The sequence below is a fragment of the Lissotriton vulgaris genome, chromosome 12, assembly GCF_964263255.1.
Source record: "Lissotriton vulgaris chromosome 12, aLisVul1.2, whole genome shotgun sequence".
In the NCBI taxonomy this organism is placed as follows: Eukaryota; Metazoa; Chordata; class Amphibia; order Caudata; family Salamandridae; genus Lissotriton; species Lissotriton vulgaris.
In genome coordinates this window covers 287,048,465-287,068,581 of record NC_141700.1, presented here as the reverse complement: position 1 = coordinate 287,068,581, position 20,117 = coordinate 287,048,465, and the positions used below count along the sequence as shown (strand labels likewise).

General features: G+C 43.0%; 1 protein-coding gene across 1 annotated transcript in view; it reads left to right on the top strand.

The window, feature by feature from the left end:
* Window positions 1-20,117, top strand: part of CFAP45 (cilia and flagella associated protein 45) — a 377,198-nt gene that overhangs the window by 104,667 nt on the left and 252,414 nt on the right. The window lies entirely within an intron of this gene.

Genomic DNA, 20,117 nt, shown 5'->3' with positions numbered 1-20,117 from the left:
AACCTGCCATATTAACTCCCAAACTAGTTCCAATTGGGGGCAAAGGGCCAGACAGGGCAATCAACGGTGAAAATAATAAAACGGATGTTTCAAGTGCCACTAAACGTACCTCGAGTGAGACGAGGAAGGAAAAACAATTTATGCAAAAAGAACAAGGGGGGGGGGGGGAAATAGGGGAGGTGGGGTGTGTCAGGGGGAGTATTGTGCAGTGTTGTGTATCAGCGGGCGGTCGTGTGAGTGAGCGCCCGGACCCGTGGCCAGTATGGCAGAGGTATATTACAATCATTACTCGATGGGGCAGGGGAGGTCAAGCCCCCATCAGCCTGGAGGCGCCACATCGCCATCTCCCGAGTCTTGCAAGTGCCAGGGGGATAATACAGAGAAGAGGCGATGCTCATGATGGCGTCGTAAATGATGCAGTTCGTTCTGAACCCCTCGGAGCAGGTTGGCAAGGGGAGACAATGGATTTCCATCGAGATGGGATTGATATGATTTCATTTTTTCAAGCCCTTGCTGAGACATGCCACCACATGAAGGCTGCCTTTTAGGGGCGCCAGAGTGGAGTCTTGGAGGCCATAAAGCAGGATGTTAACACCCTGCTCAATGGCCTCTTATGGACATCCTTTTCTATATCAAAGTTTGGACCAAATTAAAAACACTGTGTTATCTGGGACAAAATCCTTCACGTGTCACAATTTTCATCGAATTTGAAGTTTTTATATTAGGCATTCATCTACAATTTGATGCCTTATCAACTACAACCTGTAAGTTAATTTAATTAAATATGTGCATTTTAATAGGAAAGGCAAATTGTCTTCCTTTATCATAAATATTAAAGTGAAAATAATTTCCTAGTAGGTAATTTGGAGAACAGCTCCTCAGTCTCCTACAAGATTGCAGGAACAGCATCTGACCATTACAAGTGAGGAGTCTGTACTGATACTGTTTATTTAGCTGGCCAGTAAAGAGATTGTAAGATATTAGTTGGGTGACCCACACATCAGATTGTAAGGTCATCCTAAACTCATTAAAGTCGGAATACGTTCATGTGGTTAGGAATTGTTTACCACATATTATGCACCTAAAACGTTAATGGAAGCTACAAGCCTGTCGATAAACGTAGTGACACATGCTTTTGCTATCTGTTATTACCAGAGCAATCTTCTTTTAAAAGCTCCGCTTTAAAGAGGCAGGAGGGATTGTACTGTTGCAGTGGTTTTTTTTTTAGCATAGCTTTTACGGATTACTTGCGGTCCTAGTACTTCGTACTGTTGGTGTAAGCCTACTGTTGTCGATTTCCCACTGAAGAAACTCTGTGACTGAGTGGTGGTTTGACAGACACCTCACTGAAGTGAGCGTGGGCAATGTGGTGTTGAGGTTTGGGGTTAACCCCACTGTGGTGCTTCATAGATGTGGGTTCTTCTTACCCATCCCAATCAATCCTAACACATGGGCATGTAAAATGTCATGGGTTTCTTTGATGGGTGATTTGCAGTGGGGTTCGGGTTTTGCAGCCGTGTACCTACATTGATGCATCTATGGTAATGTTATCTGACATCTCCAACTGGGAAAGGTTGCAGGGCATGTCCTACAATGAGTTCCACAAGGCAAGCTAGTAATTGGACATGGTCTCACCAAAGCCATTGGTTTTGGCATAGAAAGCTCAGAGCAGGAACATTTCAGATTTTGCACCCAGGGAAGTCCTCTCGTCGGTTGGATACTTTTGACTCCTTCACCTGGTCAACATATCTATGTTCTATGTTATGTATCACACCATGCTAAACAATGACAGGTTAAGCAATACTATACAATGACAAGCCATACCATACCATCCTATACAATGAATGGCCATACATACCATACCATACTTGACAGGTCATACCATAGTATATAATGACGGGTCATACAATAGCATATCATACCATACAATACCATACAATGGCAGTCCATGCCGTGCCATACCATACCATTCTATACAATGACAAACCAAACCATACTATACAATGACTGGCCTTATCATACCATACCATACCATACCATACCATACTGTACAATGAAAGGACATACATACCTTACATAACAGGCCATACTATACAAAGACAAACCATTGCATACTTTACAGTGAAAGGCTTTTCCATAGCATGACACACCATACAATAGAATTGCAAGGCATACTATATAATACAGTGCAAATCATACCTTACCATATGCTACCATACATACAATGACAGGCCACACCATAACATACCAAATCATGCAACAATGGGCCATAACATACCATACAATAATATACCATACCATACAGTGGCAGACCATGCCAAACCATACTATACAATACCATAGTATTCAATCAGGGGCCTTACCATGCCATACCATACCATACAATGACAGGCCATAACTTACTATACCATACCACATAATGCAAGCCATACAATATAATGCAATACTATACAATAACAGTCCGTACCATACTACACAAAAACATGTCCAGCCTTGCCATACCATACAATGACAGGACATATTATGACATAGTATACTATACAATAATGGCTTAACTATATTATGACAGACCATACCATGACATTCCCTACAATACCATACTATTCTATTCAATTCCATACCATATTATACAATGACGTGCCATGCCATACTATACCATGACACGCAATACATACCATCCTCTACAATGAAAGGCTATACATACCATGCCATACCATACAATGAAAGGCCGTACCATACCGTACTGTACGATACCATACCATCCTATACAATGACAGATCGTACCATACTAAATCATACCATGAAAGGCCTTGCTATACCATTCCATACTATACAATGACAGACATTACCATACAATAGCATGCTATAGAATGACAGGCCATTATTATTATTATTATTGAAATTTGTAATGCGCACAGCTCCCCCTAAGAGTTCCCTGGTACAAGGCAGATAGGAGGGGTGCATAGGAGCAGCAGATTAGAAAAATCTAGACTTCAGGCCTTTACGGAAAGCAAGAAATGATGCACAGTTTCTCAGCAACTCCCAAAGGGAATTCCAGAGTTTCGGCCTAGATATGCAAAGCAATGCCCTTTCATGCGAGTCAAGCGTAACTTAGGCAAAGTGAACAAGGTACGGTTCAGGGATCTCAGGGAACAAGAGGGATGATACAGCAATCCTGAATGTATCGCAGTCTGAGTCCTGCATTCACCTTGATTATGTAGCATAAAGCTTTAAATTCGATGCGGTCAGCGATTGCTTGCCAATGCAACTCATGGAAAAGATTAGAGACTGAGGCAGATTTAGGAAGCTGATAGAGTAGCCTAGCGGCTACATTCTGCACTACCTGCACCCGAAGATTGTAGCTTTGTCAGCTCCTAGGTACAACACATTGCTATAGTCTAATCTAAATAGGACTAGGGCCTTTGCATAAAAGCGGGGATCGTCCAAATAATCTTTTTCAGCCACTTGAGAACTGCAAAACAAGTGGCAGTCACCTTGGCCACTTGAGGCTTCATAGATAACTTATCATCCAGAAAGAAGCCAAGGCTTTTAGCCTTCAGGGATGGAATGGGCACAGCCCCTAGGGAATCAGGCCAATGTCACAGAGTTCTTGCCCAGAATCATGACCTCAGTTTTATCGCCATTGACCTTGAGCAAGTTTTTATTCATCCATGAGGAGATGTGACTCAAGCCCAGGCTAGATCAGAAGGTCCATGATTTTGTGCAGATGACAAGGTAAAGATGATTTGTATGTCAATGTCATCTGCATAAGAAAATAGGGTCTGGCCACTAATTTTCAATTCACCCAATAAAAGGCGGATGTTGATGGTAAACAGCATCGTCCTCAGCACAGAACCCTGAGGGACTCCAGAGGTTAAAGCGTGTGTCTCGGATTTGGCACTGGAAGAAAAGATTTGAAAGGAATGATCTTTTAGAAACTATCTAAGCCAATCCAGAGCAGGGCCTTCAAGGCAAGTGCCATCAATATTTCCACCAAGATGGAGTGAGACAAAGTATCAAAGGCCGCGCTGAGGTCTAACAAAATGAGTGCAGCTGTTCCACCCTAATCAAGGCGCTGCCTCAAGAACTCGGTTACACCTAAGACAGCGGATTCAGTTCTGTGTTAAGCCCTAAACCAGACTGGAATGAATGGAGAAAGTTTGAGCCTCCACAAACAAAGTGAGGTAAACATTAAGATGTTTCTCCAAAACTGTTGGAGAAATGGGTAGCAGAGAGATTGGGCGAATGTTTGACAAATTGGCAGGCTCCAATTGTCTTTTTACAAGAATAGAAGAACCACAGCATGTTTCCGCCTATGGTGGATAAACCCCTTGCTTAGAGAGGGGTTGAGGAGATCCATTATAATGAGTAACATGCTAGAAACCAATTGCCTGAACATGCTAGGTGGTAAGGGATCTACTGGGGAACGTGATTCAATTGATTGAAGAATAGTTTTAAAAGTTGCAATGTCTAAAAGGGACCTTCATCGGAGATCATTCAGCCTTTTCGATTTAAGGTGCTGTCATATGCAGACGACAATCAACTACTGTTCCCCTTCTCAGAGGTTAATAGTTAACTACAACACACTTTTCAATCTTGCCTCGTGGGAGTGGATAACTGGATGAGGAGCTGTTGTTTAAAACTAAACTTGCCTAAAACTGAATTACTACTCTTTCACTGTGCTCCCTCAAACTGATCTACTGCATAGTGGCCCTCAGAATTTGGCATTCCCCCACTCCACTGGAGGAGGTTAGGAATTTTAAAGTCAAATTTTACAAGGAGTTATCTTTTGCTCCGCAGGTGAAGGCCTACACAAAAGCCTTAAAACAATTATTAGGCTTGTTCCTGAATGTGTTAGGAAAACCATTGATCCTTCTCCGATCACCTCTCCTTTGGACTATTCCAACATTTTGTATTTGAGTCTTCCAGACTATCTCCTTAGCTGTGTATATCTGATACAGCATGCAGCCACCAGGCTTCTACTGAGTGTCCCAGATAGGAATCCTTTTCGGAACACCTGAGAAACCTACATTGGCTTCCGGTGCGACTAGGTATCTACTGCAAATGTATTATTATTACCTTTAGGGTGTTTCATAACAGAACTCCGCTGTACTTGAGGGACAAAATTAGACCATTCCATCCTAAAAGATCTCTCAGATCCTCTTAATCAGCATTATGGCGATCTCGTTTAGGTGGCCGGTATTTTTCCTTCTGGGACCCTGTACTCTGGAATGCTCCTCCATTGAAAAATTTGAGCATCTGCCAATGAACAATCCTTCAACAACAAAAAAAATGAAAACCTGGGTATCACAGTTATGGAAATTAGCATTGCACTTGTCTCCCTCTGTTCAGCCTAGGTAGCAATTGATGTCTGTGGGACGGCTGCGCGCTCTATGAATCATTTATTCACCATTACATACTATTTAATGCCAGGTCATTCCATATGATACAAAGCCATACCATGCAATGACACGGCATACTATACTTTACTATGCAATTACAGGACATACATACTACATGTACTATACTATAGTATACAATGACAAGCCATACCATAACTTAAATACAAAAACAGGCATACTGTACCATACTATACAACTACAGGCCATACCATACCATACAATGAGTGAACATAGCATACCATACCCTACATTGCTATAGAACTAGAGGCCATTCCATACCATATTACACAGTGACAGGCCATACCATACTATTTTATAATTTGCAGGCCATACCATACCATACCACATCACACTATACCATACTACACAATGTCAGGCCATGCCATACCATACCATACCATACCAAACTATACCATAACATACCATACTATACCATACCACAATGACAGGGCATGTCATACCATACAGCAAAATTACAGTTCATACCATACCTTACAATGAAAGGCCTGATCTTACCATACCATACCATACAATGACAGGCCTTACCAATCCATACCGTTCCATACCATACAATGACAGTCCATATAATACCATACTATATATTGACAAGCCATATCATACCATTCCATATTATACAATGACAGTGCGTACCATACCATACTATACAACGACAGGCCACACCATGCCATTCGATATTATAAAATGACAGGCCATACCATACCATACTATACGACAGGCCATACCTTACCAGTACTATTATAAAATGAAAGTCAATTACATACCATACTATACCATACTGTACAATGACAGGCCTTATCATACCATGCCATACTATAGTATACACCAACAGGTCATACCATTCAACACTATATAATGACAGGCAATAAAATACCATACCATACTATACAATGACAAGCAATACCATGCCATACTGGAGTAGGAGAAGTGTGGCTCAGTGGTTAGAGGCGGCAGACCCGGATGCTGGGATCGACCATGGACCAGGGTTCGATTCCCCGCCTCAGCGGTTTTCGAGCTCAAAAATTCCATGGCCTCGACAATTCTCGCTCCGGTGCCTACTCGACTCACGGGGTCTCACTCTGCATCTCTGGGCAATAGCTTGCTTAATCTCCACAGCGGCCCCTCGCGGCGGGATGCCTGGCTTTCACCTTGTGGAAACCCTGCCGGGGCCTCTCACAGGGGAATACCAGGACGGGTTCCCTAAGCAAGCGCCAGGATGCCCTTTGGGTGACAGGTTGCGCTATATAAGTACACCTACATTTACATTTACATACTGTACATTGGGGTGTCATACCATATCATACCAGTAGTGAAGCTTTTGTACTGGAATGATCATTGATTACAGAAAGTTGATTTTCAAACCTAGTTTCTGCAAGATGTTTGCTTGTGTTTTAATTCTATTGTTTACTATATATGGAGACAATGACTTTATCAACCAACCATAATAATAATTATACTGAGATTTATTAAGCGCGACAGCTACCCCCAACACAGGGGTGTCCCGGCGCTACAATCATCCAACCATCTAGATAAGTTGAAACATTTTTGGGGGTTTTTGTAGGTGTGTCCGTACAACTGCCATGCACTTTGAAAAAGTGTGAGGAGCTGACTTGAGGCCAAAAGGCAGAACTTTAAACTGGTAGAGATTTGTTCCGACCAAGGATCTCGGGATTTTCCTCTGGTTCTTTATAATTGCAATGTATAAATAAATATCTTGTAAGTCTATTGTGCACATCCAATCTCCTTGATGTAAATGTGGGTAGATTTGACCCCGAACCTCCATTTCTTTATCCATTTGTCTGTTATTCTCAGATCAAGGACAGGTCTGAAGTCTTGTTTTGGGCTTTTCTTTTGCACCGGAAAGTAACAGGAATAAATTCCTGTTCCATTTCGCTACGAAGGTACTTCCTCCACCTCATGTTTTTTAATAGAGTGTTCACTTCCTTGCCTTGTGAATAATGTGTTGATGTAATTGAAAGTATTTCTTTGGTGGTGTTGGTGGATGAGATTAGAATTTAAGAGAATATCCCTTCTGAACAATATTCCACACCCATTTGTCTTTTGTTATGATGTGCCACTCTTCGATGTAGTTTGAAATGTTTCTCCCTACTGGAGTGACTAACAGAGAGCAGGTAAGAAAACCTTCATTGTGTCTGTGAAGGTTTTTCTCGTGGCAGCCGTTTGTTGGCCTCCTCTGCATCTAGAGGGCCTTTAGGGTTGATAGGGCTGCCTTTGCTGCTGTTCCAACTGCTGCTGTTGTTGTTGAGACTGCCAGTGATGGGCTTGAACCCTCTATGGGAAGTATTTTTTTGTCATAACACTTTTGTAGCATCTTCTATGTACTTTCTTTTTTTCTGGCCTTCAGTGTGTCAAACTCCGACTTCATTCTGGTCATCTCATCACCCGCATTAGATCCGAAGGGAACATTTCCTGTAAAAGTATTTATGAGCATTTGCTGTGCATCAAGTTTCCATCCTATCAATCTTAACCCTCATTGCACCTGAGCCATATCCCATGGCAATATGTCTGGGCAGACAGGTCAGAAGCATCAGTGCTTCACCCTCCTGCACAATTTCCTGAAATTCCTTCTTTTTTTCTCTTGGCATTTCTTCTACGAGTCTCTCAAGAGATTCCCATAAAGACCATTTTTCTCAATTCAAATGATCTTTATTCGGATTTAGTACATCCATAAAAGTACATACAGAAAGAAAAAACATTAAAAACATTTTAAAAACTCATTTAAGGATTAAAAACAATTTATCCAATTAGATTAAGCAGCATATATGGCATAAAGTGCATAGTGTATACAGTGCAAAATGCATACCACATAATACGAGAGGAGCATTAGTCCTTTAGTGTCCTTAATTTCAGATATACTTGTGTTCTCCCACGAGAATTGGTTCAAAACAAACACATTTACAGTGGAGTCACTATTTAATAGCTGGTATAATAATAAAGTGCACAAATACATAGGATGGCATAATACTATTGTCCATTAGCCGTGTTCCATACTTGCCCTCGATTTTACACAGGCTTTTATGAAACAACTGACAGAGTAAATGACATCGTCTGTATGTAACATTTGTAAAAATTGCAGAGCAGGAATAGAGTCTCTTAAATTGTACTTACGGAGGATTGGTTTTAAATATTGACAGGTGTACAATTTGTAATGGCCACAGAAAAAGAAATAATGTAATAAATTTTGTTTTCCACCGTGAAAACAGGGACAATCCAACTCTTCAAGTTTTTTGTTGTAGCCAATAGGGAAGCTAAGCAAATAGACTATGCTTCCCTCCCGAAACCTAAATAGGAGACTCCGATTCCATCTTCCTATAGGCATTGACAGATATCTTATGGGATTATGTGAATTGTCAACACCTAAATCAATGTTACATAAATATCTACTAACCACTGGTTTGATAGATTCTGAACTCATCCTTTCCTCAATATATAAATCCATAAGTGCCCGTTTAATAATATTCTTGTGGGCGGGTATAATGGAATCAGGGGAGCTAAATAAAGATCCTTGTCCCACACGCTGCAAATTGTTTTTAACAGCATTAAGCCAGGGTATGTAATGTGATCTATCACTAGACAAGCAGTCAGTTATAATACTGCGCGTTAGTGTTGCCTCTGGATTTAGCCATATTTTAATCCAAAAAAAGGCAGGCCTCGACTTAATGAAATCGGCAATATATGGCAACCTTAATTCGTTGTGACAGATCAGAGTGGGAGCACAAGGGACTCCCCCTAACACCCTCCTACAAAATCTATTTTCCTCCACCTGGAGGGCCGAGCTGTTACAGTAACCCCATACTTCAGCTCCATAAGTCCCAGTTGGTCGGCATTGGGTACGATAGATGGTAAGAAGGGGGGTAACAACGTCAGCCATTTTTGGTTGTCGGAAGGATAGGATCGAGTTTATTGATTTGTAAATTTTATTACACGCGAAGGCAGCATGTTGATGCCATAAACCTGAGTTGGAGAATAACAACCCTAGATAGGGGAAAGTGCTGGTGCATTTTAACGTATCGTTGCCGGATTTAATTGATGTGATGTTATACTTCTTTGGTCCGCAATTCATTATAAAGGATTTTTTAAAATTGGTGTTTAGACCAAGATCGGACATGAAGGTAACAAACCCAGAAATTAAAATGCGTAAAGCGTTCGGTGTACGCCCCATTAATACAGCGTCGTCCGCATAGAGTAGCGTAGTAATGGGGGAGCCGTTTATTATTGGGACATCCTTAATGATCTCACTCAAGGTACTACTTAACCTATTAATATATAAAATAAAAAGCAGTGGGGCAAGTACGCAGCCCTGTCTGACTCCTCTGCTGATAGGGATATCATCAGATAAATCGCCATCATTATTAATTCTTACTCGCGCTTTTAAATCCCTATGTAAATAAGAAAGAAAATACACCAGTGAGTCGTCTAAACCATAATCGAGCAAAAGTGACCACAACTTAGAACGGTTAACAAAATCAAACGCAGAACTCAAATCCATAAAACCTAGATAAAGAGGGGATTTTTTGACAATGATATATTTAGCCATAATTAAATTTAAATTTAAACATTGTTCAACAGTTCCTACTTTACTTCTGAATCCCAGTTGGCTACAATGGAGGACGTTGTTATCATCAGCCCAGTCCCTTATCCGCTTAAAAATTACCCTTCCCAGGACTTTTAATGTATTATCGATCAGTGAGATCGGACGGTAACAGGCGGGATCAGACCTGTCACCTTTCTTAAATATAGGGACGATGACACTGTTCGACCAGGATTCGGGGATTGTGCTGTCATTTAGGTTATTAAATAGGTTGCATAAAAGGGGTGCCCAGAAATTAGTTTCTGATTTTATTTGATCAATTGAAAGGCCATCGGGGCCTGGGGCTTTATTACTAGCACTATCAATAATTGCCTCCTCAACCTCTAATAATGAAAAAATCAGAGGTTCAGTGCTGTGAAGTAAAGGGACAGTATCTAGAGGGGTAGCTGATAAGGCGTAGATTAGGGAGAAATGTTCTACCCACGCCTCGCCTGTTATGTTACTATTAATTGGGTAGATGTTGGAGCCAAAAGATCTTAAAGACTTAACTTCTTTCCAGAAACCCATTGTGTCCTTCAGTTTGGCCGCACGTGTGAGGGATTCCCAATGATTAATTACTAGGGCTTCCGATCTAATTCGTAAAGCACTTTTATATTTTGTTCTTAATTCTCTCACAAGTTGAGAGTCCCTTGGGTTAATATTAAGTGCTGCCCTCAAATCCCTATTGGCCCTAGAGCAGGAGGAATCAAACCAGCGAGGTACCTGGGTGATGTTCTGCCTTACGGGTTTGGAGGATTCCGTTCTAATTGCCCTGCATAGGTCACCAAAAGCGCCAACCACCTCATTACTGGGACTAGTATAAGACAGACAAGTCTCAACTGTCTCGGGGTGTTTTTTAACTACTCTGGAGAGTATTCCTTTATTATCAGCTCCCTTCCATACTAGTCTCAGTCTATCCGTTGATAATGCTAGATTTGAAGGCCCTACCACTAGCTTCGCTGCAACCCTTGAGGTCTGGGGATTATGTAGATTAATTCTAATCGGGTAGTGGTCGCTGTAAATGGAACAGACGACTTCTGCTTTTAAAATTATTTCACCTAATCTTGGACATGTGAAAATATAGTCTATTGTGGAGGCATTACCCTGACCTATGAAAGTGGGAGTTGTTATGTTATTTGCACTAGTACATACAACATCCATAACATTAACTAGGTCACGGGAAGCTATATGATTTTTCAATTCTTCCCCGTTTTTACATATTGGACTATGGCGATACATATGTGCGTTAAAATCCCCACCGATGCAAATACCATCAAAGGGTCCGTACTTTTGCCCCCCCATAATTTCATCTATAAAATTAAACAATATTATAAAATTACCATTTGGATGGCTAACAAAATCATTATTATAAAAATTGATAATACATAATTTCAATCTGTTAATGTACATTATAGCCATAAAACAGCAGTTACCTGGTGTTGGGATCAACTTAGTTTGCACTCCACATTTTATTTTGGACCAAATAGATAATCCCCCACTAGGTCGCCCCATATGAGAAGGGGAAGCCTTGAGATTATAACAACAAAAGCCCTCTATAGTTGGTGATGTTGTGCTCCAAGTTTCCTGTAGCAACAATATGTCACAGTTATTATCAACCCAATTGTGCCACTCTATGATTTTCATTTTAGATTTTAAACCTGCTATGTTCCAGCTGACTAAAGATAATTCAGAGTCCAAAGGCAGATGGGCAAGGGTCTGAGGAGGTTCTCTCGGGATACTTTGAGGCGAGGATTCAGGAACACTCACAGGTTCGGATGACGGAGTCAATGGTAGTTCGTCAGATATACTCGAAGATGGTCAGCCTTGCATATCCAAATCCGAAAGGGGTGCAAATCTATTATACGTTTGAAATGGGAAATAAGGTTGTTGAAATTGCATAGGTGATGGCCGAAAATGCATAGATGGTGGTTGAAAATGCATGGGTGGTGGTTGGAAATGCATTGATGGCAAAGGGAATTGCATAAGTTGTGGGCGAGGTTGTGTGGCCAATTGTCTATAAAAGTAACTCAGGGGTAACATAGTTGCAACAGTAGAGATGGTTGAATAGTTGCAGTTTCTGTTAAGGAGGTTTCTTACGGTCCTCGGGTTGTTAAAGTTAAGAACTATACAGTCACCTTCCTTGTCCTTGAGTAAAGGGCCGACCCACGATACCCTACGTGCAGATATAATCTCTCTTGAGATATCGAATCCAACACCTTTGTGTTTAGTCAGCCAGTCTATGCTCTTATTTCTCAGTTGCACCCATGATTCCCCCTGATCCTCCCTCAATGGTGGAACACCCGCTAGAATCAAAACAAAAGGACAAGCATCTGGTGGCAAATGTAAGGCTGGTCCTTGATGTTTAAAAGATTTGGTAGACCCTTGGGGGCCGGTCCCCACGGTGTTATTTGCAGTAATCACATTTGGAGCTGTAGTTGGTTTAATTGGGCCTTTGTTGCTATTTGGAGCAGGAATGTTAGAAGTAGATGGAATAACAACTTTCCTGGGAGCAGGTATGGGAATCGGTTTTGTTAAGTTAGCTTTATTCACAGTTGGCCCTCCTTTAGTAATTATGGGTTTAGTTATTGATGACGTAGTAGATGAGGATAGAGAAGCAGGATTGGTCAATACCCCACCCGAGGTACTGGTGGTGTCCTGTGACTTTAGTGACAGTATATTGTTTGTATTTTCCAATTCCTTCAAGAGGCGATCTGCTCTAACTTGGTCCAAGATAATTGACCCCTTCCTTTTTGTTTCCCCAGTCTTGACCAGATTGTCTAATCTGTCCAGTCTTTTAAAAATATTATTAAACTGACTGATCATTTGCTTTTCAATCCGGTTAGAAATAGTGTCGACTATAGTTTCTATTATGTTCCCATTCTGTCTAGATAGATTGTAGTTATCACCCATTAATGCTGTTTGGGTCCATATAGTTTTAAAATTCCCGCACTGGTGAGTGGTAGATGCATCAGAAGTACTGCCCATATCAGCGGAATCTTTATCCTCTGTAAGGACAGTTTGTGCCCCTGTGGGTTTATTTTTATTCCACAGACTTTGCGGTGTCGGCTGGTTTTTGTGGAATAGGGGCTGTTTCCTTTTATTAGCACATTGCTTAGTTGTGCCTCTTTTGCGTTTTGCCCTTCCCGTTTTGTTACAACTAGAGTTGGTGTTGTCCAGAGTAATAACATCATCCTGCGAAGCAGTTATGGTGGTAGAAACATTTTCTGTCTGGAGGGAAACTGGAGATGTCACTGTCCGTATGGATTTAGATATTGCTACCGCTGATGCTGTGGAAGCGGAATCTTGTGCTATATAAGTGACAGTATTTTCATCATCCATAATAGTGGGCACATCAACAAAGGGATGTGATGATTTTACCACTAGAATTTCCGGGTTTATGTGAACGTCTCCATTAGGACAGCTAGTGATATTTGTGAGAGACGTTTTATTATAAGTGGAGTGGGAACCCATGGAAAACCTTCTCTCAGTCTCCACTATTTCATTAAAAGCAGAGTCTATCATTGACTCAAAGGAAGTGATGAGGGAGACAGAAGTGTCAATAGCCTTATTTTCAGCATCAGTGATATTACTCTCACTCATTTTGTACTCCAAAGTTAATTCTCACCTTTAATACAGAAGTCAGATATTAGAGGGGTGGCCCGCCCGTCCACTGCAGTCCACTGACGGCCACAGACGGCCCGCCCTTTGCCCGGGCTTCGCTCCGGGCGTCCCGCTCGCGTCCCGCGACGCGGGGGTTCCCGGTCTTTATGGAGGCGTTGGCGCTCTCTGGGCGCGAGCCGCGTCACGCTACACGCGCCGCCGCGAGGCCTGCCGGGATTTGTGGTCTCCCGGAGCGGCGGCGCGTAGTCCGGTGCCTTAGGACTCTTGGCGGTGGCGGCGATGTTTCCTGAGGCTCCCTGGTGCTGTGTCAGCCCTCAACTGACTCTCGGCGGTGGCGGCAAAGGTCAGTGCTTCCCCCCGCTCTGCCGGGGTTCCCGGTCTTTATGGAGGCGTTGGCGCTCTCTGGGCGCGAGCCGCGTCACGCTACACGCGCCGCCGCGAGGCCTGCCGGGATTTGTGGTCTCCCGGAGCGGCGGCGCGGAGTCCGGTGCCTTAGGACTCTTGGCGGTGGCGGCGATGTTTCCTGAGGCTCCCTGGTGCTGTGTCAGCCCTCAACTGACTCTCGGCGGTGGCGGCAAAGGTCAGTGCTTCCCCCCGCTCTGCCGGGGTTCCCGGTCTTTATGGAGGCGTTGGCGCTCTCTGGGCGCGAGCCGCGTCACGCTACACGCGCCGCCGCGAGGCCTGCCGGGATTTGTGGTCTCCCGGAGCGGCGGCGCGGAGTCCGGTGCCTTAGGACTCTTGGCGGTGGCGGCGATGTTTCCTGAGGCTCCCTGGTGCTGTGTCAGCCCTCAACTGACTCTCGGCGGTGGCGGCAAAGGTCAGTGCTTCCCCCATTTTTCTCACTAAAGCAGTTAAAGCAGTTAAACGAGTACTTTTCATAGTGCCCTTGTACTACATATCTTCCTTCCTGCTGAATCCACGCATTCACTGTCCTTTTCATGAGGAGCAGTGGATGAAGGCACAAATGAGTATGATTGCTTTGCAGGTGTGATGATCAGTGAACCTACTGCAGGATCTCATTTAAAAAAAAGAGGAGCTGGAGCCACAGAAGGTGGTTCCGAAATAGTTACATTTATATCTGCAACAGTATCCTAACAGGTATCATTTAAGAAAAAAGTTTCAGAATGTATATAATATTTAACAAATGTATTATCCAATACTTTAGCAAATGCAACTTTGAGCTGCCCACACGAGTTTCACAAGCACTGTATGTTCACCTTGCACATTGAGCACTTACTTTTAAGTATACATTGATGCTGCCAATACTTGTATTGAAATAACTTGAAAATAATGCCATCTGTCTTTGTTTCATACTATCCATATTTTTATTTATGGTTTCTCCACAGATATCAATTCTTTTGCTAAAGGATTATAAAATACATTTGTTTTAAGTATTCTATAAATAATGGACATTGTTCTTAAATAATACCTTTTAGGACACTGTTGCAGATAAAACGGACACCTTTGTCCTCTTGGGTCTATGTGTGACTCCTGTTTTCCATATTGATTAATAGGTGCATGGCAGGTTACAAGAGACCTGTAACCAAGGGTAATAAAGGCCTTGAAGATCTGTGATGGAGAGTGTCAAAATTTACCAAAGTAGAAGTTGTAGGTTTCAGGAAAGAAATGTTTAATTTGACAGCTTCTCTTACTAAAACTTAATTGAAGTATTGATGTCATCTATTTGAGATACTTTGGTGGGTGGTGAATCCAGTAGTGTTGAAGAATAATCTCTAATAGAAGAATGTGTGAAGTGTGACGATGGTGACTAATGGTATTGCTTGGAGGTCCTGTGTTACGACAATCTCCCACTATGACGTTTGTGACATCTAGAAGGGGATTTAGATCTTCTTGGTGTTCTAGATCTTCTTCGGGTTTTATATCTTCTTGGAGTTCTAGATTTGGTACGTCCCCTTTTTTGTGGAATTTCCTCAGTCCCAGACCTATGTGAGGCCTGATGAACCACTGATGATATTGATCCCTGTGGTGAAATAGGCGTATTTGGTGGCAGTGTAAGAAAAACCCAGACACACCCAGTAGGCAAAGGAGTAGCCGATAAACTGACTACTGGCTTTACATCTACCGTGGTTGAATATGCCCTGGAATACTCTGAGTCTGGGGAGTGTGGCACTGGTCTTTTTTTAAGACAACAGAGCTAATGCCCTGTATGTCTCTGCAATGGAGAAGCAAAGGATGGAGGTCTTGGTGTCAAATGGGATGGCTTTTTCATAGTTGATATCGATGGTTGTGGTCTGGACGCCAATGGTGTTTGTCTCAGCACTGGTGGTCAGTGTCTCTGTGTCTATGCCTATGGTGAGTGTCTCGGTATCGTCGTTGGGTGTGTAGGAGAGTAGGGTCTGCTTCCTATGGTTACCCCAACTTTTTGCTGTGACTCTCTGGTTTTTCGACTTTAGTCTGGCTGTGGCCCTGCTAATCAGACCCACAGCCTAGCTGTTCTCTCTCTAAATTGATACAATGTACTTTAGGTACATACCAGATTGGTTACTGGGTCACCCTTGTGAGCCCCTGTATAGTGTACCCTAGGTGCACCCTAGGGCTACAGCATGTATTGTGCCACCCCTGGTTTGCCTTTCAAACTGACACCACAGGTCTGTTCTTACAGCCTGGGTAAGGTGGTGTAATCACCCCTTACTGAGATATAGTATATCTATATTTTCCTCATAATAGACACATAGTAATCTATAAGTCACTCCTATGGCAGGCCTTAACAATCCTGGAGGCAGAGTGCTTGGTTTTATGTGAGAGGGTGCCCTACCATGAGCTGAGCCCCTCTGCAGCTTTCGGAACCTTCTCCTTATAGCTTTTCTATGATATAGCCATACCATATACTCTTAAGTGCATTATAATCCTCGCGGTTAATGCTAACGTTGGTTTGGCTTTATCAAAACATGTTGTGTAAGGTGTCAAACACTTTGGAATACTACCCCCCCTCTCCCACCACCAGTTCTTGGGTAGCATTCCACCCTTCTAGAGGGAGAAGACATGTAGTTACTGGTAAACCCGGTTAAAGTTCAACAGAGCCTCAGCATCACAAAGTGGATGCTGCTGCTACAGACACAAGTCCGCCCTCCTGCTGCTGGACGAAACTTCGGCGGGGGAGGCCTGGACAATAGGTTTCCTGCCCAGGCAGGTGCTGCCACCTCCCCAGACAGGCTTTTGTGTATTGGGGCAGGGAGGGCTGCATTCAGTGAATGCTTTCCAGACACTGGTGCTCCATGCATTTCCCAGTTCAAACCGGTTGCTGGGGCACTCAGCCTCAGCTCTGGGGCGAAACTGGACAAAGGGAAAGGGGTGCAACCACCCCCTTCCCAGGTCCACCCATAGGAGGGATCTTTAAAATAGTCCAACCCCTAAACTTAGTATAAGTATAGGATCCCAGTCCCTAGGACTTTAGATTACCCTGGACGAAACTCTGAAACATATATCCTGGACCTTCGTCATTCCATTTTGACTGGAAGACGGAAGACATCTCCTTTGTGGTCAAGGAGTGACCACCCTGTTCAAACAGGCACCAACAGCAACTTTGCCAGTCTGCATTTTCAAGGCTCCCGCCGGATCTCGAAGAATCTGCGACACAGGACATGGACTTCCAGACATCTCTGACCCGACCTTCACTCACAGCAAAGCTGAGACCCGTGGCGGACACAAGAGACGTGGGACTGGAACTCCTGGACATCCTGCATTTTGCTACCTGCGTTGACTCCCGAGGTATTTTGCAGTTGTGCATTGGGGTACTTGAAGCCCCAGCCCGAGCACCATTTGCACCGAAGCGCAGGCGCCCACACTCCACGAGTGTCCAGTGGGCCCCGCTTTTGCAATTCAGCTTGACGCATCTTCCCGTTTCCTAGTCCGTTGGCTAGTGAGCCCCCTGAAGTCTTACTTTCGAATCTAACTTACTTTCCTGCTTGCTCCAGGCTTGCTCCAGCTTCCTTACAAAGGAGAAGCGCCACAGACCTTGCTGGTCTGAAACGAAGCCAATCTTGACATCTTGCCTAGATTGCGTTTGCCAAGGATTGCTGGGTCCAATCCGGATACCAACACCGCAGTCAACTAGATCCTTCGTGGGACAGCTTGAATCCAGTTCCTGGTCATCGTCAACGCCTCCTGGACCTCGTGGCTGATGAGACAAACTTCACCTTTTAACCTGAAATCACCTGACATTGGCTGGCAGCTTTCCACAGCCATCCTGGTCACTGGCAAGTGACCCAGACTCTGTGCCTTCTGCTTTCAGGTTCTTCAGATCTTCGATCCACCCCTTGGATCCAACCGGGCACTTTTCCACTGGTCACCTGCAGCACTTCTTTGCCGATCTCCATTGAAATCGACGACGAAACCCGACACCAAAAGACACTTATGCACCCAGCTTCCGTGTGTGAGGTAACATGAGCACTCTGGTAGTCTCGAGGGTAATGGCTCTCCTTGTGTCTAAGTGTAAAAGGGTTCCATCATAGTTCATTTAGAAGTGTCCTTAATTTATAAATTTGCAACTTGTTTGATCTCTATAGAAAGTCAATGGAAACCCACGGCTGTGTTTAGACACTGCACACATCTCCCGTGGGCATCCTTCTTCCTAACCCTTGGTTGTTCCTAGAAGCCCCAGTGGTTACACAGGCCCAAGGCCTGCTTTCTATCTCAGACGTGGTTCTTATAACACTATTTTAGTATATGGTTTGTGAGGCCCCCAGGGCAAAACCTTTACTGTGCAACTTATCGTATGCTAGTTAAGTTCCTTGTATTGTACTTTTACCTCTGACCTCATAAAGAGTGCAGAGGGGTTGTGTTTAGAATAAATGCATACATATTTGATATATACCTTGTGTGGTGTGCTTTCATTTGGTACTCATGGGATTATAATTGGTAAAACAACTCGCTTGATGACTGCTGGTCCACGCTACCACTAGGATAGCTTTCTAGAAGGTTGACTTTACAACCACCGTCAGTAAGGGTCGATTAGACTGGTGCAAGGTGCCCACTAGAACTAGTGGACATCATATGCCCGGCTAACTTCTCACAGGGTGTCTCAACATCGGTCAAGGGCTCGACTTTAGTCTAGGTCTCGATGTCAACCTACTGTGTTTTGTTGATGGAGAAGTACCCCGTCTCAATAGTGAGCATGTGGGTGGCTACTATACAGTTTTTTGACATCATAGGTCTCGATGTTGATCTGGAACGAAGTTTGTTGACAGATTTCCTGTGCTGTTTTAATCTACCTCTTGAGTTGTCTCTAGAGCGTGAAGAGTGCACAGAGGTTGGTGGCAAATGTCTCTCTTACCTATCCTGACATCCTGAGGCTGTTGTCTGAAGCCTCTCCTGTAGCCGAAGCAGTCTGATCCCTTGCCTATACTTCTGGGTTCTTCTGGACATTTTTGGGCAGTGTTCACAGTCTTCGAGATGATGGTCATCTGGATGACATACTATGTTGGAGTTATGAGGATCTGTGTGAACTTTTTTTTTTGCCTCTGTCAGGGCACTTCACGAAGATTCAGACTGAAATAAATTGCAAATTCCTGCCAGAAAAATATTTAAGCACTTTCTAGTACTATGGGACATCAAGTGACGTTGGTTAGATCAGCTTGCAAAAAATTGTTTGTAAAAAAAAAAAAATAAAGCCAAAAAGGTGGGAGAAATTAACTGACCTAACGGTCAACCCTGGCGCATGATGGGGCACTGGAGCAAGAGTGAAGCCTTAAAGGCACAGTTCAGTTTTTTAATCTTGCTGTGCAAACAGTGCCCTACATTTCCTTTATATTTTATATTATATAAAAAGAGGTTTGCAACCGATATTTTTAGTCACTTACCACTATTTCTAGTACTTAATTTGGGAATGTTTTCAAAATAAAACATTAAATTAATGATGTAGCCATTTATTTTCCTTTTATAGGCTGCAAAGCTTCTGTTTCTGTATATATGCTCTCCTCTTTCTCTGTTAAGAGTTTGCACATATGCAGATATATTTATTTTATAAAGTGCCCTGGGGTCTTGTGTTTGGGCAAGACAATTCATTGCTTAAGACATTGATGAAGATTCCCCTGGAAGAGATCATAGAGAACAGGTAGGAAACCTTTTCTTCCTCTGCTAAAGCCCATAAAGCAGCTAGTGATTCTGCACCATTAGGGAGATATGACAGAACCTTATGGGAATCTTTGCAAATAGTCTACCTGAATAAAGGAAACAAGATTTCCTAGTGAGACTAAATGAAGGACAACCAGTTTCCAATCAAGTTATCGGTGGTGCTGTTGATGTTGCAGATTTGGCAGCTGGAAATTACTGCCCTAGCTTCTCTATCTGATGCTCTTCCTGGCTTTGTCTTATTACATTCTAACCAGTTGGTCAGCAGAAAACATTAAATATTCCATGTTCAGATTTTGCCCTCTTTGTTCTTTGTGCAGATGAGGAAATGGAGCTGTAAGATTAAAGGAGAAATAGCTATTTAATTATTTGCAATATCATTGCAGGGATTCCAG